Source organism: Bombyx mandarina, chromosome 04, assembly GCF_030267445.1.
Source record: "Bombyx mandarina strain Sakado chromosome 04, ASM3026744v2".
NCBI lineage: Eukaryota > Metazoa > Arthropoda > Insecta > Lepidoptera > Bombycidae > Bombyx > Bombyx mandarina.
In genome coordinates, this window is record NC_143211.1 from 14492546 (window position 1) to 14517872 (window position 25327).

Sequence of the window (25327 nt, forward strand, 5' to 3'; positions counted from 1 at the left end):
ATATCATTTCTACATCGGCCGCATTGCCCCATAGCAAAATGCCATAGGACATGACACTGTGGAAGTAACTAAAGTAAACTAAACGAGCCGTGTCCGCGTTTGTTAACATTCTAATTTTTTTTACTGCGTACCTATGCTGCAGAGCTGAGCTTACTCGCCAATTTATGAATATGAGGTCCCCATTGCAGTTTGGAGTCCACTGTTATACCAAGAAATACGGTTGACTCAACAAGCTCCAATGATTCCTCAGAAACAATTACATCACTCTCCACTTGTCTCACATTTAAAGATGGTTTAATAAATTTTAAAGTAAATTTAATACATTTAGTTTTCTTACTATTCAATAATAGGTTATTGATACGGAACCAATGAACCACACACGAAATCGCATCATTCACTTCGTCATAGACTTGTAATTGTCGTTTAATTTTAAATAATAAAGATGTATCATCTGCGAATAATACGACCTCGTGTCGGGACTCAATAAAACTAGGTAAATCGTTTATATATGTTAGAAATAAAAAAGGACCCAAAATGGAACCCTGAGGTACACCCATTTTCAACAAGGTGCCTGAAGATCTTTTACCTTTCACATCTACTGTTTGTATCCTTCCTGATAAATAGGAAGTAATAAGTTCCAATGCACCATCCCTAATACCATAGTGATGTAGTTTCCTCAGCAATGTTTCATGTTCAACACAGTCAAATGCTTTGGACAAGTCACAGAAAATTCCAAGACAATCATGCGATTCCTCCCAAGATTTAAAAATATTTTTGACTAGATAAGCACCTGCATCAGTTGTAGAGCGACCCCTGGTAAACCCGAATTGTTTATTATGAAGCAGGTTATTTGAATTAAAATGTTCTAAAAGTTGTGTCAAAGATTTTACTCAACGTAGGGAGTACTGAAATAGGTCTATAGTTAGAGGGGTCATCAGTACTACCAGATTTAAAAAGAGGTATCACTTTACTATGTTTCATTAAGTCAGGAAATACACCACACCTAATACAATCATTAAAAATACTAGCAAGATGAGGAGCAATAATGTCTATTACAGACTTCAAAACCTTTACTGATATTCCCCACAGGTCAACTGTATTTTTTACATTAAGGCTATTAAAACTTTTTATTATATTGCTTGAATTAATTTCCTTAAATTTAAAAATTTCATTACATTTGTCGACATGGTTATGCAATAATATTTCAGCTGCTGTGGGGGATGAATTTAGAGAAGTGGTAGTTGAAACTGGAATGTCAGAGAAAAACTTTTCAAAAGCATTAGCCACATCTTCATGACTAGTTACCAATTTATCATCTATTTTTAATGAGAATTCTTGGTGGCTATTTCTGACTTTTCCACTTTCTCTACCAATGATGTTCCAAGTCATCTTTATCTTGTCAGGGGCATTTTTTATTAAATCACTTAAATGTCACTGATTTTGCCGCTAAACAAACTTTTCTAAATAGTTTTGAATAGTTCCTGACATATTTATGAAATGTTTCATCATTATTATAAGCTTTTTCAGAGTACAGATCATATAACTTTTTTCTACTTTTGTACACTCCGGTGGTGGCCCACTCGCTGAACACTGTTTTGTTTTTTAATGTTACAGTTTTAGGAATAAATACATCAGTAAAGACCAAATTAATTCTCTCAAACATTTTCTGGTATGACAAATTTGGGTTTTTGTTATAAATAATTTCTGAATGTTCTTGCTTAATATTATTTCTAAACTTCTCAATTCGTTTTTTATTAATAGGAACAATCACAAGAGTATTTTTATCTTTAGAATTCATATTAGATTCAAAAGACACAAATTGTCCACTATGGTCTGATGTTAACTGATTAATAATTTTTTTGTTAATCGGTGTTACATTTGTAAATATGTCATCTAAACATGTTTCCGATGTGGTTGTTGTCCTAGTAGGCTCTAAAAATAAGTTTGGGAGGTTATATGACTTTAACAGTGTTCTGAATCTAATAGTGGCATTTGTGTTTTCAAAAAGATTACTATTAAAATCACCACATACAAAAATTTGTTTATTAGAGACAGAAAGCTTTAGCAATACATTTTCCAAAATATTTTCAAAAGAATAAAGTAAAGTAATGACGCAGGCTGACCATCAATAAGGGTAGCTTATTTTTTTTTTTTTTTTTTTTTTTTTTTTTTTTTTTTTTTTTTTTTTTTTTTTTTTTTTTTTTTTTTTTTATTGCTTAGCTGTGTGGACGAGCTCACAGCCCACCGCTAAGTGGTTACTGGAGCCCATAGACATCTACAACGTAAATACGCCACACACCTTGAGATATAGTTCTAAGGTCTCAGTATAGTCACAACGGCTGCCCCACCCTTCAAACCGAAACGCATTACTGCTTCACGGCAGAAATAGGCGGGGCGGTGGTACCTACCCGTGCGGACTCACAAGTCCTACCACCAGTAATTACGCAAATTATAATTTTGCGGGTTTCATTTTTATTACACGATGTTATTCCTTCACCGTGGAAGTCAATCGTGAACATTTGTTGAGTACGTATTTCATTAGAAAAATTGGTACCCTCCTGCGGGATTCGAACACCGGTGCATCGCTTCAACACGAATGCATCGGACGTCTTATCCGTTAGGCCACGACGACCACGACGATTATATGTATAAGTTTTGTTCATAGTACTGGATCAGACATCTGGGAATTCAACTTTATTCTGTTATAGGCGTACTGGCCCGCTTCGCTGGACATTTAAAATTAACATTATTATTTACTGTCATTATTATAAGGGAGTCCAACACTCATATTAATATTAACCTATCCCTTAAGTACATGTATTTTCTACATGGATACCAAGTTTCAAGTCAATCGGATGCATGGTTCAGTTATAACGGAACATCCTTAAAAACCACTGTAGATTTATATATTAGTATAGATTCAGATCGGTACAAAAATATGTTAGATTTTATCTGCCTGTAACCTCTAGTTTTAAGCAAGTCTACGAAAGCTCAGAGTTCCCAAGCTCTGAATAAGCTCTGATCATTAGAGCGAAGAAGTCACGTAAATCCTTTGTTGCCATGTTAACGAACAGATTAGTTTGAGCAATCGGTTAGGTACCCGTACGTATTAATTGTAAGCGATACTTGGGCGTTTTTTTTAAATTAAATGATTGTTTTTTACGTGTAATTAGTAAGAAATTGTACTTAGAAATGTTTTTGAGAATAGCGGACAAATAAAGAAATATAATTTTCTTTGTGTCATATTAAAAAAAAATACAGATTTTTTTCATTTGGTATATTTAACATTTGTAATTTTCTTTTGATTTAAAAGAACACATTAAAACTTAAAAAAACGTTTTTTTCTTTTCATAAATTCTTCTCTGATCTTCTCTGAAGGTCTCTTCAGAGAATATATAGTGCTATTCACGAACTTAATCCAGCTATTTTAAAAATACTATTCTATTTTATACTGCAATTGGTTTTGACTTTGTTACATTCATTATTCCAGACCTTATTATGATAGATATTCATTATTATAAGTATGTTAATCATGCATTTGAAAATATTTTTAAAGTCAGCCATAACAACAAACATTCCATAGAAAATAGTCCGTGGAAATACAATTAATCACGTTCATAAAGAATTTAGAAACTCAGTGTTAATTAGCCTATACAACGAATCTTTTTTTTTTTTTTTTGGTCAGGAGGAAATCGCCGGACTTCCGCCCTCCACTGGGGATAGACGGCGGGGCATGTCAGAGTCGAACTGACTAAAACCTCCTGTCGCTCAACAACCAACGTCCAAACCTCGCATGAGACAGAACTCATGAAGAGGCAAAGGGGGGAAAGTGAAGCGTTTAGTGCGGAGCACATCTCTCCCATCACCCTCCCCCTCGGGACGCCGGACCGGCGGTCGTAGGCGCCACGACCACCAGCCCTCTCGGTCGGCATACAACGAATCTTATGCTTTTTTAATTATTAATAACGAATATTATTAATTACAACGTCTATTACTGAGAACGTGGGAGGTCGACGAACCTCCTTGCACGATATAGCGAGACGTGGTATGAAAACGTAACAAATAGGGTAGATCTGCAAAATTAGAAACGAAAATGAGTAAATATTACCGTGTGCCCTTAGCATAGTCTGCCACTATAGGTACGTGGGGAGAGAAAGAGAGAAAGAGAAAGAACTCATTTATTCGCTAAGCATAGTGAAAATGAGTTATAAGTGTAGTTAAAAGCAGCGTGTATGCTTTGTCATTATTTGACATGCGAATTTTAGTGCAGTGCAAGATACTATGACATTTTTTTTTTTTATGATTGAAGCATTACTGGTGGCCCGGAGGCCTTTCCAGTTTCACCAGGAGGATATTATATAATTTACCATTCATTCATCCATAATTCAACGAATAATTAAGAAACCCATTTATTTTTAATGTCGTCCCTAGGAAAATCATTTATGTGATAATAATTTTCACTAATAAGATTATCTTTTAGTTTTGTCTTAAAATGAAAATCGTCTAGGTCTCTTAATTTCTTTGGTAGTTTATTAAATATCCTAACGCCCATACCTAGTATTACTATTAGTCTTTAAAGTAGTTTTGGATTTTGGAAAAAATAGTTTGCATGATGAATGTAGAGAATGTTTAGTAAGTACATATATCAAGTTGGAAGTCGGAAACGCACTCTTTTCTTTTGTTACTTAGATGTGTGGATGAGATCACCGCCCACCCAGCTTTAAGTGGTTACTGGAACCCATAGACATCTACAACGTAAATGCAGCAACCCAGCTTGAGATATGAGTTCTAAGGTCCCAACTTCTCTAGTCTTCTTTATACAACAACGGTAAAACCGCTGCCTTACCCCTCAAACCGAAACGCATTACTACTTCACGGCAGAAATAGGCGGGGTGGTGGTACCTAGCCGCTGTGGACTTACAAGACGTCCTACCACCTGTAATTACGCATTAATTAATTAATTTAATTAATTAATTATAATTTTTTATTTTTTATTGCTTAGATGTGGACGAGCTTACAGCCCACCTGATGTTAAGTGGTTACTGGAGCCCATAGACATCTACAACGTAAATGCGCCACCCACCTTGAGATATAAGTTGTAAGGTCTCAGTATAGTTACAACGGCTGCCCCATACTTCAAACCGAAACGCATTACTGCTTCACGGCAGAAATAGGCAGGGCGGTAATACATACCCGCGCGGACTCACAACAGGTCCTACCACCAGTAATTACGCAAATTATAATTTTGCGGGTTTCACTTTTATTACACGATGTTATTCCTTCACCGTGGAAGTCAATCGTGAACATTTGTTGAGTACGTATTTCATTAGAAAAATTGGTACCCGCCTGCGGGAATTAATTAAATTATAATTTTATTTAATTAATTAATAAAATTATAATTTTGCGTGAACATTTGTTAAGTATTTATTTCATTAGCAAAATTGGTACCAGCATCCGGGATTTGAATACCGCCACAGTTGCATCGCTTGATACGAATATACCCAGGGATCTTAACTTTTAAGTCATGACGACTTCAAACTGTTAACATTAGGCTCATATTTATGTTTGAAGATGTTTTTTCGCACTTTTATTACTTTTAATTGGTAGTTCATTTAACCAATAAAACACTAATAACATACAACCGTGTACTTCCGTTGTTGATTCCAAGTTATTAAATAAGTAACTACATATAACTACAGCTTTAAGTGCACGGCGTTGCAATAGCGCTGAAAAATAGATTTCGCCAAAATTAAAGGTCGTGTTAAAATCCTTTATATATTACTATTATCACATTACTATATGTATTTTTCTAGATTATTAAGTATAACAAAGTCTTTTATATGAGTTATAACAGTGACGTAAATTCAAAAGTGAACAAGTTCAAATTCACGATTAGGAATTTAAAACTGTAAGGTTTGCTTTAAAAGCTCTCGGATTGTTCATGATGTTGATGTTTTAGCCTTCCGTGACGTGCAAACAATAGATTAATGTAAAAAGTTTCAATTCTGTCGGCTTTTTTTTTAAGTTATTTTATGACCTGGTAACTAAGACCTTTATGTCTTATTTTAATTTATATTCTTATTTTTATGAAAATAAGAATATGAATTAATATATTTGAAATGAAATGAAATGAAGATGATTAATTTGAAACATTAATCAACTGGGATGAAATTAAATGAAATGAGATGAGATGAAATATAATCTCAGTAAAATGGTGCCCATTTACTAAGATTTTTTCAGTGGACTTTTTGGAGGATCTGAGAAGTTACGTTCAGCGGCTTTGTTTCATTTTCCCACATTTGTGCACTTTCACAGATATTAAACAGTTAATAAACCACCGTTATTACACATTTAAACCCGAAGAAACATTAAATAGGCAAAATAAAACAAATCACACAACTTCACTCCTCGCGTTCCCGCCAAAAAGTCCAATTCTGTCGGCTAAATACATTGAATTAGGATAAATAGGTCTATGGTTAAATACGACTCGAACACAGATAACATAAAAATCAAACGAATCCAAAAATCCTGTATATTCATTCTTATTTGTGAGATTTTCTTGAATATATTCAATTTTATTTATTTACTTAATATTATTGTATTTAATTGTAAATAAATAATATCTCTGTCTAGTAGTTTGTTATTAATTCCCTTGAAGTTAATTTCTCAAAATTTAATAATACGCACAACTCGAACCAGAAATCATCTAACTATAATTTTCTTTTTCTTTCTACCAAAGATTACAAAACATGTAAGGACTTAATTGTATCAGTAAATTATTTGCATTTAACTAGCGAGATCAAGGAATATAACGAGTCTAAATAAACTATAAAGAGGTAAATGACCTTCGATTCATGTTTTCGTTAGAACAATAGCAGTCATAGAGCACAGAGCACTAGTTATGTTTTATGTAATTACGCTTGTTCATGTCCCGTGACGCGAACGGTTCACGGACACTTCGAGAAATCATTCTGCGTTTTATTTCATGCTTTGCTGTATAAAATAATGGACTTGTTTTTTAATGTTTTCTTTAGTGGTAACGGTTATTTATATAAATAATATCTTGAGCAAAAAATATTTTTTGTAAGAAATTTTAAAGCCATAGGTAATCTTCTTTTTTAAATACATAATATATGTCTTGATCATGAAGCCAGGGACTCAACGATACATTTATATTTTTAGCTTTTTAAAAGTTAAAGTTATTTGCGGGAATGTCGACGTACCAAGTACATATAAATGCTTACTCGTAATTAAAAAGTCCAATCATTATACATGTTCAATTTAACGTGAAACAACAATTTGACATTTGCAATTACGAGTAGAAAATGAGGAGTGTAATTTTACGTTTTAGTTTTGGCGGGCTTTCTGTCTTCACCACAGACTATATCAATGTGCAGAGAACGCTGACAGTGGCTGTATGTAAATACATCTACAATCCATCACAGTTACATTTACTATAGACATAGAAGGCTAAACTTCTTCTGAGGTTCATGAATTCATGGCTCTTAGCTATCGGAGCCTAAATAATCCAGAGTAAATTGGGTTGCCAATTTTATGACTTGAAGTTAAGTGGTTTGTATAGTTATAACTCTTTTATTCAAACTAGAACGCACTGTCGCTTCACGGCAGAAAAATAGACAGGATGTCAGCTTTGGCACACAGTACCGTTTCACAGAAGCGAGATTTTAAGCGATATTAAACATTCCGATAAAGAGCCAATAAACTTGTTCTCTAAACTAATGTATGTCCGAGGCGTTAATGCGACCTTCGACCCGGCAGTTAGGGGCATTAAATACTACACTATCAGGACAGATAAATTATATGCTAACATCACTTGGTCCCGATACAAACTTACAGGGTATGTACAATTTTAAGTCACGAATATGTATAAAAGTGTTTTTCACCTGAAGTGGATCACGCTTAGTATTGATTTGCGAAAGACAAAAATGTAAAAAACAGGTAAATATAACCATATAAGCTCATTTATGATGCCAGGCCCTTTAAGTGTTTTTCTTAGATTACGAGACTACAGGATTGAATTAAAAAACTGGTTTAATTAGAGAAACTTTTACTTGATATTGTATTATACCCTTAATGGCGGTTTATGGTCAGCGATGCCACTTAACATCCGGTAGACGCTCTGGTTGTTACTAAAAAACAACCAATTAAGTACATAATGCCACAATTTTATTCATATTTTAGTTGTAAATTCGTGTAAAAGCATTTTAACACGAATTACTTATGGTCAAGCAAGCACGAGTCTTTCATTAGTGCCTAACGGATGTTCGGTGTGCGGTTCCGTAGATTTTGTTCAACATAATCGTAAATTTATCTTGTTTATAAGTTTATTATGAGAACTAAAGCCGTTTTAATAATTATGTACGTGACCGTTACGTGTAAAATTGAGTCAGGTGGTCAAAATGATAATGGTTTGTACGGCTCGTTTCTAACTACTATACCAAGGTTCTAATGCGGTAGGCATAACATTATCTAATGCGTGCTTAAGAACGACTTGAAAGAAAAATATCACTATGATTTGAGCATTTTTTTATGTATATTTGTTACTCTTTTACGCAAAACTATTGAATGGATTTTGATGAAACTGTATAATAATACCTGTAGCTGACACACCAAAATAAGATATAAGCTATAATTAATTATGATACATTTTGAAGTCGTCGTGGCTTAAAAGATAAGACGTCCGGTGCATTCGTGTTGAAGCGATGCACCGGTGTTCGAATCCCGCAGGCGGGTACCAATTTTTCTAATGAAATACGTACTCAACAAATGTTCACGATTGACTTCCATGGTGAAGGAATAACATCGTGTAATAAAAATCAAACCCGCAAAATTATAATTTGCGTAATTATTGGTGGTAGGACCTCTTGTGAGTCCGCGCGGGTAAGTACCACCACCCTGCCTATTTCTGCCGTGAAGCAGTGATGCGTTTCGGTTTGAAGGGTGGGGTAGCCGTTGTAACTATACTGAGACCTTATATCTCCAGGTGGGTGGCACATTTACGTTGTAGATGTCTATGGGCTTCAGTAACCACTTAACACCGGTTGGGCTGTGAGTTCGTCTATCCATCTAGGAAATAACAAAAAAAATATCTATCTCTTATGTGTAAGCCATTATCGCCAAAATAGTGAACCATAAATACAATAAAAATTGATAATTTATTTCTAACGCACGTTTGGTAGTAACAAATTGGTCCTTATATCAAAATAAATACTTTTATCCGACGAAACCGTAATTCAACTAGGATTCGAAACTTTGCGAATGAAAGGACTGAAGAAGAACAAGAAAATATAATAATAATAATAACTAAAATACATGGCTAATAAAGAATCATTAAAATACTTGCTTTTTTAATTTACATTAATTATCCAAATAAAAAATTGACCTTGATTAAAAGTCTGCTCATTTATTGCCTCTAAGGCGGAACAAAGTTCGCCGGGGTCGCTAGTATTTGAATAGTTATGACTATACACTAAGGGCGCTATATTATGAAAAATGAGAAAGAAAATTCAATAAGATCAATACTCGAAGCGAATCGAGGGCGGGTTTATATATATAAATAATATATATAAAGTTTATATATATTATTTATATACATAAAGTTTCAGTTATGAGGAAGAAGGTATGTTTCGAAATGGGTGGCGGCATTGGTTTGATGTTTATTGACTACGATATCCGCTTTATCCTAAGTTAACTGTGCGCGAAGTTTATCGTTTGAGGACAAATAATCGCGACTTCGACTCAAGCCATATTCTATCATAATTATTTCGAAGTAGCAGTATAGTATCCGGCAATAAATATTGCACATCCATCAATGGAAAGAGCCAATCGGCTAACTTCGGCTTGCTTTACTTACTTGGGAATGCATTACGAATAAAGCATTCTTTCCGTCACACGATATATTAACAATCCGCTATGTTTTTTTCAAATCCTACCAATGCCGATAGCCTCGAGAGGCTATATCAGCGTTACCTTAGCGTGTAGGTGAGCTCTCGGAGCTCAAGCCGGAGGTGTTACTAACAGTGGCCCTAGCAAGAGTAGTGCTTCGCAGAATCTACGATCTGTTCGGAAAAGCGACCCATAGAGAAGATCCGGCGAGAAACTCAGTGGGGTGTGCCTATGGGTTAATTTACTCGCCGAGCCCTTCGTCGAAAGCGACGCGTTTGGCGAGGGCGGTGACCGGTGCTTGAGGTATCTAAAAGCACTGTTAATGGATCGGGAGGATCCGTAATGACGTATTTAGGGCAATGTCGACTGTTTACCATTAGGTCCACAGGATCGGGTATGTAATTTCCGGCGGCCACGACAAGTGGATTTTCGTGTCGTCCGCTATGTACATCGCATAGGTAGTGTGCGACAGAGATAACGCTCTGGCGAGCCGAAGTAAGTTATTTGTCTCTTTTCAAAGGTCGATTTCCAATATTTATCGTCGGGTACTGTACAGGTTTTCCTATTTTATTATTCAATTCTTGAAAATATGCGTTCTTTTAGACGTCCGTAGGTAAAATCTAATAAATAAATTGGTTAGTCGTACCCATGGGTTTAATACTTATAGTACTTGGCCATATTTGGCCTTTGATATCCGAAAAGATAAGGTGGTAATATTCTAAACCAATAATATCACATAGCGAAAGCTTATCCATGTTTTTTAAACGCCCTACGTGTCTCCATTGCAGCGTTGCTACGCGAAGAGACGAAACGAGAAAAAATTATAATTTTAAATAGATCTATTATTAAACACCAGTCATTAATGGTATTTATTATCTCGTTTAAAAGGTTAAGCCGGGTTGTTTGATATCGAGTTTCACGCAAGCCGTAGTGAATTCTAAAGGCGCGTGCTCCGGACAGCTGCTCGCGCAGATGCGACCGCGCATTTGTCCGGCACCGCGCCCGCTGCAAGGAATTATTCAATTTTAATTAACTAGCAAATGTCGGTTGCTTCGTTCGTGTTTTAAAAGGTCTTCCTGTCGGACATATTGAAAACTAGCAGCCGCAGAACGGCGAACGTTCGATGTTCACCATAAAGAAAAAAAAAAGGCAAAAGAAGCCGGGGGGAATTCGTTGTATGATGGATATTAATTCTGTAAGGATCATTTTTTATAGAAAATAAAAGTATGTGGCTCGAATTATCATTGTTTCTCGGTGCCTGAAATTGATAGATAATGAAAGAAACGGTTTTTTTCTGAGTTTAATTAAATACTAGATCCTGTAGTTTGTTCCGGCTTTATAAGGGTATATGGAACGATATCATATTTCTACATATTTTTAATGCGAAATAATTGTAAGGAGACCGTTAACACGAGCAATCGTTTGTTGATGTCTATGGGCTGTATTTAAAATCCGGAGGATCGGGAGGTCTGCATATGTAATGAAAAAGAGCACATACTAGCAGTAGACAGGAACCAGGATTCGTTCGGCAAGGACATTATGACGTGAATGTTGATTTTTATTGCTTTTAAAAAAATTGGTAAGAGCAAATTTAAAATTATCTCTTTTCTTTGAAAAGTCTAGTTAAAATAGAATAGTGCTATTAAAAAACAAACACTTTAAAGATAACACAATTTTTAAGCTCGGCAGTAATTCATTATCGAAACGCATATTTGTCGAAGATCAAACGAGCAAATCGTCGTTGTCAAACCAGAATCTGCTATGTGCACTTTTTGAGATTTTTACTTTTTTACCTTTTCGTATACTTCACAGCCATATCTACCGTATAAAAAAACTGTTGTGTCTATAGCTTTAATATTTATCTATAGCTTTCATTTGATATAGTTCTTAAAAAATCACCTTCATATAAAATTTTATACGAAAATGTTTTTATATTACTCGTAATATTTTTTTTTTTTTGTTCAGGAGGAAATCGTCGGACTCCCACCCTCCACTGGGGATGGAGGGTGGGACATGTCGGAGTCGAACCGACTAAAACCTCCTGTCGCTCAACAACCAACGTCCAAACCTCGCATGAGACAGAACTCATGACAAGGCAAAGGGGGGAAAGTGAAGCGTTTAGTGCGGAGCACATCTCTCCCATCACCCTCCCCCTCGGGACGCCGGCCACGACCACCAGCCCTCTCAGTCGGCAGACTGTCCGAAGCCCGCCTAGATGGCGCCGGTTAGAGTGGGTTACCCTACGGAATACCCCGCTGGGCCAGAACCAGCGTGGGTCGAGGATAGCTGGCCTTCCATCACCCGGATGCTCTTGCGTAAAACGCGTGCAGAGCAGCTTGCACGTCGTCTTCTTAGGCCCCCCTCGCCGGTCCCCAGACCGACATGTGAGGGGGACCCGAAACACTTAGAGGGCCAGGGCTTGGGCGAGATCCGCCTCCCTGGCCCCCACTCGACGGCGGCGGGATTGTGCGTCTCTCACGCGCCCCGCCGCCTCCTTCTGCGAGATGTTGCACTCGCAGAAGTCGAGCATTGCCTTCCACGACTCGTCGTCGCCGAGCATCGATGCCACAACACTCGGCAACGATAAGTCGGTTCCTATTTTTGCGACGAGGACACGGCGCCACCCCTCCCATGCGGGGCAGGCGACGAGCGTATGCTCTGCCGTGTCCAAGTCGCAACCACAATGGTGGCACTCTGCCGTCGGCTCGGCTGTGATCCGGTGCAGGAACTCACCGAAACAACCATGCCCAGTGAGCACCTGCGTGAGCCGGAAAGTGAGGCGTCCTCTGTCACGATTCACCCAATCCACAAGGACCGGGCGAATCGCCTCGACGGTCCTACGACCAGCCGAAGGATCAGCCAGCCGTCTGGACATAGCAGATTTTGGTTTCACAGCGACGAAATGTCAAATAATTATTTATCAAGTTTCATTAAATTAAGATTTGTTAATGCACTTACAATAAATAGATGCTTTGTTATCTAGACGTCTACGTATAAGACGTTATCCGTCGGTATTTGTCAGCGATGCGCCTATTAGATCTTTCCATAACGTTTAACGCATACGTTTACGGCATCTTTTGACGTCATTTCAATTAAACCTCACATTATTTTGTTGTTGCAATTAATTATCATGCTAGTTTTATCATTAAAGCACGAGCGGTTAATAGAGAGCTCTTGGATTTTATGATAATCCTTTTAAGCATTTGAGCGCGAACCGTCGATCCATCGACTTCCTATGACCGCGTATAAAATGCGGAGCGTCGGAATAGCGATTATTTGTGCAGTTTGATTATAACATTTTTAATAAGTTCATAAAGAACATTTCGAAATAACCGCTTAAAATTATTTTGTGGTGTATTTTTGTAATTTTTTATATTGTCGATAGTTATAAGATCGGTATCAATTCAGTATCCTATACTATATATGTATTCAGTATACCTATTCAGTATTAATCAGAGCCACAAACTCGAATATTCAAATAACAAGTGTGAGGTTTGTTAACTTAATATTATTATGTCGGTTGAAATAGCTGGCCGGATTTAAGCTTAGCCAGTGATCAATTAAATTAGCATAGAAATGTATTTTTATGATAGGTCATCTAATGTACGGCGATTCAAAAAACTAATAACGCCATCTATCGAGGTCTGTTATAAACTTTTAATTACTAACAAAATTAAATAGTATTAACTGATCCAGTAGTTTATTAATCAATGATAGGCCTTTTTATTTATACTGATAATTTTATTATAAGTTATCTGTGGCAGCCTAATCACAGGCCAATCTGTCGGAGACAATGTAAAAGCTTCCGCCCACGGCATAAATTCGAAGACTAGAAATGCCTCGGATTAAACGGCCATAATACTCTATTTAGGGTTCATGGAAAAAGGCGCCAAATTTTTTGACAGTGACATAAATGTAGTGCTTGACTTTATAATTTTTCCTAACAGTATAGATTTACGTTTAGAAATTGCAAGAATATTAATGCTAAATATTACAAAAATTCATTCATACTTCCTAAGCCGTCGTAATCGCAAATACTGTACTAAATTATTTCATTCATAAAACTGACCACACCCACGCGATCACGAAACCAGTGCTATAGGCAGCGCGGATGTGAACTCAGGGCGAGGCTGGGACCAGTTTTTACGTCCTTCCCTCAGGATACAGCCTCTCATCCGGCGATCTGTCGCGACCGTTCACTCGAATTGGAGTTAATGACGACGTAATTACGTACATTACATTGTAAATGAATGTTTAAGGATTATTGTAGTACCTGTGTTTAACACGCTCTGCTTACTACGACCTGTAAATATGTAGGTACATATATCACTATGAATCTTTCAATGTCATTTTCAATATCTTTAACGCCAATTAAGTGTATTATTATCTATGCTTAACGCATCCGATTGACTTAAGCATTTGTACCCGTATTAAGGATCAATATTAAAAGACTAATGTCCTGATCAGTGTCATTGGGATTAAAAAGACATAGCTTTAATTAATTATTTTTTTCGGTGACCAGTATTGTTAATTACCAAGAGTAGTAGATTATCTGTGTGCCCAAATTTTTATGCAGTTGGAATAGCGCCCCTAGCGGGAAACGTACGCAAACGATCCCATTCCATACAAATATGAGCTAACTTTTACGCTATCGAGAACGTTAAAGAACTCGCACTAAGCACACTGGAGCGACGCCAGTTGCTCCTTGTGGGGTCGGGGATTCGATATTAGAATGTGAATTCCGAGGACCATAATCGATAGACGAAATCTCAATCTGCGTTTCAAATTTGGATTTAGGTTTTTCCTATTCTTCAAACAAAATTCACGATTGTTTATTACGAACCGGACGGAAAGCCGATTGCAACTCGCCTGCGTCCGTATTCACGATTGGAAACATGAGGTAATCTAGATAGGAAATTTTTAAAACAACTGAAAACATCTCCATTTAAATATGTTATTCGGAAGTTTTGGAACGAAGTTCCTTATGGGACATTGCGGAGGGGTACCCTAACCGGGAAAAAACGTCCGTAACGTAAGATTTTTATTAGTAATGCACATACGGAGTACGACATACCTTTGTAATAACGTACAAAAAATAACATATTTTTTTATCATTCATTGACCACGATCTCAAAGCGTTCGTTTGCGCAATACACTAACTCTTATGCAAACAGCCGTGAATAAAGTGTACCACAATAAGTTCGCACGTTACCGAATAGCCGTGGGTTGTTACGAAACCTCCAGTTTTATTTTCTTTATACCTCGAATAGAACTTAAAATTAATATTTTTATAATAAGGAACTTCGTTTCTATCCGGTGTCCCACGACACCACACATCTTTTTTTTATTAAAGTTATTAGTGGCCAATAATTTCAGACGAGAATACTCGGGCCCAAGCCAACGTAAGCCAACGACTACCTTCAAGTTTATAATTTTACAGTGTTCAATTTTACCGTTGTGGATTCTATTTGAAGTCAACACCTGCAGCTGTTATCAGCAGGTGACGTGTCCCGCAATCGTTGAGCCCGCTTCGCCTTATGCCGCCTTTTCCCTGCATTGGCCCGAACTTTAATGTTTATTGTTCGATAATTTGGTGAATATTAACAAAAACTAATACTAATTACTAACACGCAAAGATACCATACAATTATTCCGGTCTGCCACTGTCTATTATTGCGAACAGTGAACCTTTAACTACGTCTTGGTGTTTGTTCAAATTTTACATATAAAATTAAGCATATGTACCGATATTTTATACCGGTCATCGTTCTCGTTGAACCCGTCGCTTGCGACGAAGGGCTCGAGGAGTGAATTAACACAGCCCACTCAGTTTCTCACCGGATATTCTCAGTGGGTCGCGTTTCCGATCCGGTGGAAGATTCTGCGAAGCACGGCTCTTGCTAGGGTTCGCGTTAGCAACGTCGTCAGGTTTTTTTTTTTTTTTTTTTCTTTTTTTATGATTGAATGATTACTGGTGGCCCGGAGGCCTTTCCAGTTTCACCAGGACAGGTGGACGAGCAAAGGCTCAGCCAAGAGGGGTGGGATTTGCTAACAGTTACCCGAACGCCTTCGCAGCAGACCTAACAACTCAAGAGCAATTGTTTCGCGAATGAATCTACTACCGGATCGGAATCGCGACCCGCTGAGAAGATCCGGCGAGAAACTCAGCGGGCTGATGCATGGGTTAGGTTGCACGTCGACCTCTTTGTCGAGTTCGACGAGTACGGTTACCGGGGTCCCTAAGCCTGCCCCTAGTATTAGAGTTGAAGGCATCTAATGCAAAGGTTATTGGATCTGATGGATCCGTAAGGACGTGTCTAGGGCGTCGACGGTGACTGGCTCCTGCATGATCAGGATTCGGAGAGTAGTCAGCGGCGGCAACGATAAGGCGATTATCATGACGCATAGCCTTATCGAAGTACCGTTCCGACGCTGACTTCATGTATTTCTGGATAGACTCGAGGCCCAGGTCGTCGTGTAGGTCAACGTTCCTCACGAACCACGGAGCTCCGACAGCTAACCTGCAAAAGCGGGATTGTAGAGATTGAAGGGTGTCTATGTGTGTGCGGGCCGCGTGAGCGAACACCACACTCGCGTAAGTCATGACGGGCCTTATGCAAGTTTTGTAAAGTGTCACCTTGTTCCGAAGGGACATTTTACTCCGCTTACAGATCATGGGATAGAGTCTACCGAGAATAAACGCGGCACGGTCACGGACTGAACGTCGTCAGGTTTGAGCCCCGTGAGCTCACTTACAAGCTCGGCGAATCTAGAACAACCCCTCGACGTTACTAGAATAGGTAGAAAAAAAAAAAAGATATTTTATATGTAGCCGTGTATATTCACAGGATGTGTAGATTGAAGAAAACTTTCTGAGAACAAAATTCATTTAAATACTTACTTATATTTCTTTCGTAAGAGCATTAATATCAGTGTGAAGCTATCTGCAATAATTACATTACGGGTAGAATTAAAACTCAGATTTTATTTCGCTTGCAGATTCGAAGCCAATTATAATGCTGTTGACATAACCACGCTTCCGGATGTAAGAAAATGTTTCAGTAATAAGTACCTAAGCTAAGTGCCGGAATTATCAACTTTAGTTGGGCGTGTTTAAGGTTTAAATTTCTGGATCGCAACAAAGTTAAATAAGCCCCACAATACGGCAGGATTTGATACATTTTGTTCGGCAGTTATCAATAAATACATCAAAGTCGCTGTATGTGGGCAGTTAGAATTTATAAAATTATTCCACTCTAATTTTATTATTGTAATATTTGTATTATTTTTTTAATTTTATTAGCAATGTTTAATTCGATTGTATATTCATGACGGCTATGTTTTACACATATTTTATTTGAATTAAAATTAATTTCCTGTATTATTTTGTAATTATTGAAATGTTGCCTTATATGATTTGATTAAGTTTCAAGCCAATCGGAAAAGAAACACAAGCCCATCTCGGAGTATATCCGAAAATCTATACTATAAAAATGTGTATGGAATTTTAATGTAATAATGTTTCGATTGTTTAGTGAAAACGCGGCTTATTTCAAATTTATCACAACACAATCATTTTGTTCCTATCGATTTTGGTTCAAGAAACTTTTACTAAAACGTTGGCATTAATTCAGCACTTCGTTATCAAAACGGTAGTTGTCATTATTAACACCGAATAAATGAACAAGAAAACACGAAAACAATATTTCATGTTTTCTGTAACAGTGAAATAATGAAACATGTTTCCATTTATCAAAGTTACGTAATTAATTGTTTTTTTTGTTGTTGTATAAAATATAATTAGTAAATTTTTACGAAGTAATGTTAGCAGTTCGTTGATTGGTTGGCAATAAATGCTTAGTATTTGTGTTAAATATCTTTTTTATTGGTTAAATGCGTGGACAAGTTCAACATATTATGTATACTAGAGGTCCCGCAGTAGTCGAAATTTGACTATAATTAATTGGAATTGTAAGTTTGTACACTATTATGATTGTATTTTATACTTCTATAATCACAAATTTCGCCAAGACTACACTATAAAAAATATTAACAAAGACAAACAATATTTAATTTATTCTCAATTTGACAACAGACGTCAAGAACAAAAGTTTGACAGTAAATAGTATGCATGCGTGTGTGCGTCAAATACGTGGTATGTAGTGTGTGTAATGTTTTTTTTACTGATTTAATGTATATTTTATGATTTTTTTTTTTTTATTGCTTAGATGGATGGACGAGCTCACAGCCCACCTGGTGTTAAGTGGTTACTGGAGCCCATAGACATCCACAACGTAAATGCGCCACCCACCTTGAGATAGAAGTTCTAAGGTCTCAAGTATAGTTACAACGGCTGCCCCACCCTTCAAACCGAAACGCATTACTGCTTCACGGCAGAAATAGGCAGGGTGGTGGTACCCACCCGCGCGGACTCACAAGAGGTCCCACCACCAGTAATTACGCAAATTACAATTTTGCGGATTATTTAAAAAAAAAATTAGCATTGTGCACTTCTTCTCTATATTCTCTAGAAGTGTGGGAAATTTCATATTCCTCTGTCCGTGCAATTTTCGTAAAAAGGGATACAAAGTTTTTGCTTCACGTATTAATATATAGATATCAACAACGTAAATGCCGCATTGTGAAATTAGTTCTGAGTCTCAGTTTTACAGTACAACGGCTGCCTCACCCTTCAAGCCGAAACGCATTACTGCTTCACGGCAGAAATAGGCAGAGTGGTGGTACCTACCCGTATGGATCCACAAGACGCCATACCAACAATAAAATTCTTAAGGAAACCTATATTCCCAATCTTGCCATATTCCGAACCTATATTCCCAAGGGAATATTTTTCGCCGATCCGAAATTGTTTTTGGGAATTGCTGGATTTCTTAGCAAAGAGTTTTTGGGTGTCTATGCTGTTAAAAATGTACCTTTTAATAAAAACGTTCTTATTTTATTTATATATCTTCATGCTGCGTTTGCTGCACACAATTGTCACGGTTAAACCATACTCCATCTCCTTGTCTTTATCGCATTTTGACTTGAGATATTTCTTATATGTATGTCGAAGATTCCTAAAAACATCTGGTTCTGGCAATAGTTCAATATAAAAACGGATAATATCCGAGAATCGTATAACAATTCCAATGTTGACAACACTGCTTTTCTCGTGTAAGATTGAGTTTCTTTGAAATAGTGTTTGTTTCGTTTCAAGCTACTGAAATAATGAATAATCTCCGACAAAAACAGTCCATGTTATAGTTTGATTTGAAATACGACCGAAAACCAGATTGAACAAAGGCGAACGTAGATGAATTGTAAAATTAATGAGATTAGTGTGCTTAGTACGAGTTTTAGTAGTAACGTTCTCGATAGCGTAAAAGTTAGCCCAATTTTATATGCAGTTGGAACAGCGCCCCTTAAGCCTTGTTCGGACTAGGCGAGTATTTTAGTCGAGTACCGAGTAATTTAGTGGCTAAACTACTCGCTACTCGCCCGAAAAAATAGAACAAAATGGATTGACTTGACTAAATTATTTACTAACCTACTCGACTAAATTTTTGGTGCTCAGACACATTTAGCTACTAAATTACTCGGTACTAGACTAAAATACTCGCCTAGTCCGAAAAAGGCTTAACGGCTAACGTAGGCAAACGATCCCATTCCATACAAATATGAGGTGACATTTACACTATCGAGAACTTTAAAAAAGTCGCACTAAGCACATAGGTTAGAAAATGGCGCGGTGAAAGATATACTAAATTAAAGTTAATGTTACCACTGTGGTTTTATTACAACAGCGGAGTAGTTGTAGTGGCAGTTTGAGCTGGCGATCACCAAAATCCCATTTAAAAAAAAATCATTCATTTAAACTACAAAGGTATTAAGTAATACCTATTTACTATAGATTCATATCTGTATATTGGATATATGAAAACTTATTTTGAAATCATTGACTATCAAGATAACATACTAATTAATGACACAATCGATAATGATAAAACGTCGCTTCCACCAGCTCGTATCGTTCACAAATAACAAACGAACAGATTTGTAAATAAGAAATAATAATAAAATCGTCATTTATAGCTGTAGTTTACATCGAAACCGGCTTCGGACATCCGATGTATGTATTGTTTGTATTTACAAGCACTCGAATAACAATGGGTTAGGCAATCGTTGTCGCGGCCGAGCTCACTCAGCGCCCGCAGTGACATCGTCGCCTGCTGTGTCAACGTTATCATTGTTTCGCATTTTCGCTTACATCATTTACATTTTTAGCGTCATCTTCAAAATTAAAAGTCGTTATTTCAGTTACGAAAGCGCATTTAGCACGAGGCATCGTTTTACCGCGCCGCTGTAAATCATCGATCGACCAGGGTCTCGTGTAGGCGCGTGAGTCAGGTGTAGCTAGTAAACATAGGGTGCCGCCGACCCTCATTGTGTGGACCGGTGGCGCGAACATTCGCGGCACGTCCTATGTTCGACGTTTTGTTTTGGAGCACCATCCGGTTCCTAGTGGTGGGGGAGAGGGGACAGGTGGGCGCAGGTAACGCGATCGACCTGAGCCAGTCCATCTCGGTGTGTCGGGCTGCGCGAGCGCCTCGCCCGTAATAAATACTAACTAGTATGGAAATGGCTAGTCATTCCGCGACAGGTGCGCGCCCGCGGCGTTCGTGCACGTGTGCTGTTAGTGAGTGCGCAGCCGCTGCCTCCCGCACCAGCATGGCCAAAGGTGAGTTTTCTTTCTCAAAAATTCGTTTGCTTCGTTCTTTTCATAGAAAGAGCGTCCGGTGACGCGCATCTGCCGTACCGTTTCGACGCAGCTGCTGTTCTTTGAATAAACAGGCCACGATGTTTTTTAGTTTGACATTCGTCTCCCGTTGTGCCCTTCGGTGGTTCTAAGGGCTCTAATACAATTAAGAGCGGTTAAGAAATGCCGGGTTGGTTCACACGTTACCATACGTCACACGTCGTGGTATATTTCGCGTGTCTGTGTAAATATTAGTATCGATAAGAGTCGCGAGTGCGTGTACTGCACTACTGTTATCGATTCCACACATGCGTCACGTCAATTGTTATCTCTGGCGGATCTGGGTCATTGTTCTTTTTTAATTCGTGAACTGGTACTGTATTTTTTAATAGTTTTGATCAAAATTCCGTAAGTTCGTTTTTAATCCCTTTAATTTTATGATTGCCAGTACTCAAAATACACGTATACCTACATACTCCATTTAGGTTAAGAATGATTAGCAGTTTTCAACTTTACACATAAAAAAACCGCTCGTTTGCAGACAAAAATGATTATAATATTAAAATACACATTTATTGTACCAATAGATGTACGCATGACTGATACACAACAAAGCTATAGGACAGAGAAAGCCATAAAAAAATTCCGAATACTGTCGCAAACTCCGGTTTTTTTCGTCTATCTTATCTCGCTTGGCAATCCAAAGTAAAAAATGAATTACAGAATTACATTTGTCATTTTTAAATATTAACTATTCAACTAGAAGCGGTAGTATCGCTTGCAGTCAAAACTCCACCTTCAAATAATTCACTTTTAGCGAGTATTTGTGTGCACAAGTATATTACAGTATATTTTTAATTGAACAAGTTTCATTCCTATCTTACAAATTAAAACCAAAACGTGTGATATTTTCGTTTTAACTAATAACAATAATCCTAATAAAATTAAAACTTTATGCATTAAACATAAATATTTTTCGGCGGTAGTTTTGAACAATTGGTTGCCAAGCAATTACATACAAGCAAATGATAAAATATTCAGAGGATGGTAGGTAGATCGGCAACTCGATTTTCAAATCGTAACGAATCGATTGAATCGTAAATTTAAACGATTCCCAGAAATCTAGAGACTAATGTTCGGTTGCCACGACAACGTGTCAACATTATATTTTTGTGCAATTATTTTTATTTCACTATGCCGCGTTTCATTTTTCTATCAGGTAGGTAACAAAAATATCATTAATAAATAGTTAATTAAAGGTTTAGAACAAGAAATCACAATATAAATTTTATTTAGGAAAACAGTACTGGAAAATAATAAATTACGTATATGGGAAAGTTCATTAACCTGTTAGTGCTAAAAAAATATAAGTTTAAGTTAAATGGTTTTGTTCATGGATTTTCGTGTTGTAAAATGAATGACATCTCTTATTAGAATTGGAAACCATACATCTGTATTTATGTATAGAGGAAAAGACAAAAAGCAGTGAAGTACCATTTTCTTTGTGTACCGATTTTTTGGCTTAGTAACAATTAATGAGCTTTAGTGTTTGTTATTAACAAATAAAAAATTTGAAATAGAATTTTTCTTCAAATTTAAATTATAAAGTAAATAGGAGGATGTATTACATAAAATCAATACATAAAACGATGTTCAGTGGTTATTGTTAAATTTCATTTAATTATCAATTGGAATATTACGTTTAGTATCCTTTCGGTTGTACGCTCATCTCTATTCTCTGCGATGACACAATCTACATACATTTCGGAACACTCTCATCTTATTTTCGTCATAAAACTAATGCAAATTTTTCATGTAATGTTATTTGTTTATTGACACACGTTATTATATGAGGCTTAAGTGGGTTTTTACGGCCGCGATGACGGTTTTGTCGCCGGCCATTATTACATGCTTCGTTCTTTATGGCTTCGTCAATTCAAATATTGTCACTGTTTTTGTTTGCTATTAAATGATAAATTGCAAATGTTAAAACCTATCACTGAGTCATTGACTTCGTTTACGTTTCCTGTCAAGGTAATGAGCTTCGCCTTAAGTCGACTCAAATGTATCGCATTGGCTGCAATAAACATTTAGTTGATGAGCTAATTTTAAATGACGTCATTCCGTTTCCTATTCCTAATATTTTGGAAATTTATTTTTATATTGTTGTTGGAAAGATGTGTTTTTTTCTAATTGTTTTGCAATCTGTCGCCAACCTCAAGGCAAATGTCTGAGGTGTGGTATTCCTTTGAAAAAAAATTATATGAATTAGTTTAAGGCATGGAGTTAATAATCTAACTCTATAGTTTAAGGTTTTTAGGATTCGAAGTTTGAGGAAAGAGGTCGAAGACGAAGGCTTCGAACAGCCAGTGATCATTTAAATTAATTGGAACACTATACTTGTAAAGGTACAAGGAAGAGAAATAATCCGAAGAGGAATTATTTAAAAAACATTACATATGAGTGAGAATTTCTGATCTTGTGTATTTTTTATAAGTGTAATCATATAAAAAGTACTATACATGAGGTACTATGTATTTAAATACGTCTTTATTAGTTTGAAATATTTCTATGGAATGGAATCATTTAATGTAACTTTCATTTGCTTTAAGGCGTGTGATTAACTTGAAATCTTGTACACCTAACAAGGACCGATGACATAACAATATTTTATTACATTAGTCTAATACCCTGTCATCTGTCAACAGGATAAAAAATACGCTCTTTATTGAGTGCAGCTTTTCATGCATGTTCTCATACATGTTAAACTATATTTTTATTTAAGCAACTTACTACATATTAAGTTGTACGTAGTAACTTGCTTAAACATTCGTGTTTCTAAGTCGTTTATTCGATCTGTTGAAACTTAGTATAGTTTGTTGGGCGATTAATAAAAGGTTTCTGGCGAAGTATTCCTTGTAATGAAAGCCTGAGATTTTTTGACAAACGAGTTGATTTCATAAATTAAATTGACAGAGAATTAAATTTAAAAAAAAAATTATATTCAATAAAAAAAAATCAAAATTCCCTCAAATAAATTACCGTATTTATAAAAATAATAGAACCTATTGTCTTCACCGAAATAAAGTAGTTTTAAAAATTACATTTACAAACACCGACGCCAACAACTTCACACGGCAACAAATTACCGTATCATTTCGTATTCCCACGTGAAAGCTGGAAAATCAAGTGTCTATACTGTCATAAGAGCAATAAAACAACACGTACGGCAGGATTGCTTGTTACATAAATGTTCGCTGTTGCTTTGTCATTATTTTAATGTGTTATTTATACTTTCTAGAAAATATTACACAGATAGAAATAGGTACTTGTTGAGTCGCTTTAAAAGTAATTAACTGAACCGCACTTACGAATATTAATGTTTGTGACTATAGAGTAAGTGTAGACAGAAGAGAAACGAATTCATGTTTAAGAACGTTAATTTGGGATTCCGTTGCAATATTTTTCAATGGGATTTAAAAAGTATTTTTTCCGTGAGTATTTAAATAGCTTTTAAAAAATTAATCGAATGATTCATAGAATTTAGTATGAAATATATAAATAAATCGTAATTCGACTAGCAGATCGGATCGCGGTATCCGCGCTGCTTTTTAGTCTGATGTCGTCACGCATCGTCTCCTCATAACGGAACCAACATAGATAGCTCGAACTATCCGAAGCTACCGAATATCTATTCGAACCGTTAAATACTTCTTTAGCAATATTGAGAACAATAAACGCATAAGTTAATTCAAACAGATTTCTGTTTATTTTTGGTGTAGACACTTGCATAACGCCAAATGCACATCGCTATTGTCGGAACAACAAGTATGTTGAAATCTGAATAATGCTTAACGTTAGGACTGGCTGGTGTTTGACTTTTATTGCTAATTGATTGATCGTCTACCAACGTATGCTGATAAAAATACAAATTTTAATAGCGAGAATCTATAAACAAAATAAGAGCGTTGTTTGTAATAATAATAATCTGTCCTACATGACACTGACAGAAGTGACAGAGTTGTGAAGGGAACAGATAATCACAAGGAAAAAAAAACTATCCACAGATTACAGAAGAAATTTTGCTAACAGCTGCTCCTGTTATCTTTTCGCGCTTATTTGTCAAGAACTCAGTCAGTGACAATAATTAAAGTCACATCACAATTGATAGATACCGACAAAAATCCAATTAAAACAATCGAATACAAACCGAGAACGTAACTGGTGTTTTTTCATATGTAGCGTTTAAAAGTCGTTGCGTTTTATTTTTGCGCTATTAATTAATTTAATCTGTGGCACAGTGAGGCGGGCGGACTCTGAAAGCGAAGGACTATTCTGTTTATGTATTTTACAAAGTTTGTTGTTTGATTTAAAAACACAATCACTGCATCAATGTTGTGTTTGTGTATTAAAATTTGGAAATAAGGCTGGATACTGTGGTAGCTGATCAGTATTCACCAAAATGAAGGCTATTGAATTAACGTCCATTTTACTTTGAAGAAACATCAAATTATCATGTCAAATTTTAAGTACGGTTTTTGTTTCATCTAGCTTTCCTAATAAAACCAAAGAATAATTGGAGCGAACAATATTTATTTTAATGATGTATCACAATTGCGTTCACATTGTTAGAGATATGACGAATCTAGTCTGTTCGAGAACTCG

At 36.4% G+C, this 25327-nt stretch overlaps 1 long non-coding RNA gene across 1 annotated transcript in view; it reads left to right on the top strand.

Annotated features, from left to right (window-relative positions):
- The first annotated feature begins 281 nt into the window (after positions 1–281).
- The window catches only part of LOC149503193 (uncharacterized), a 51420-nt gene continuing 26374 nt past the window's right edge, over positions 282–25327 (top strand). Inside the window, exon 1 of the long non-coding RNA XR_016323021.1 lies at positions 282–421. This is a non-coding gene — a long non-coding RNA (uncharacterized LOC149503193). The remainder of the gene's footprint in view (positions 422–25327) is intronic.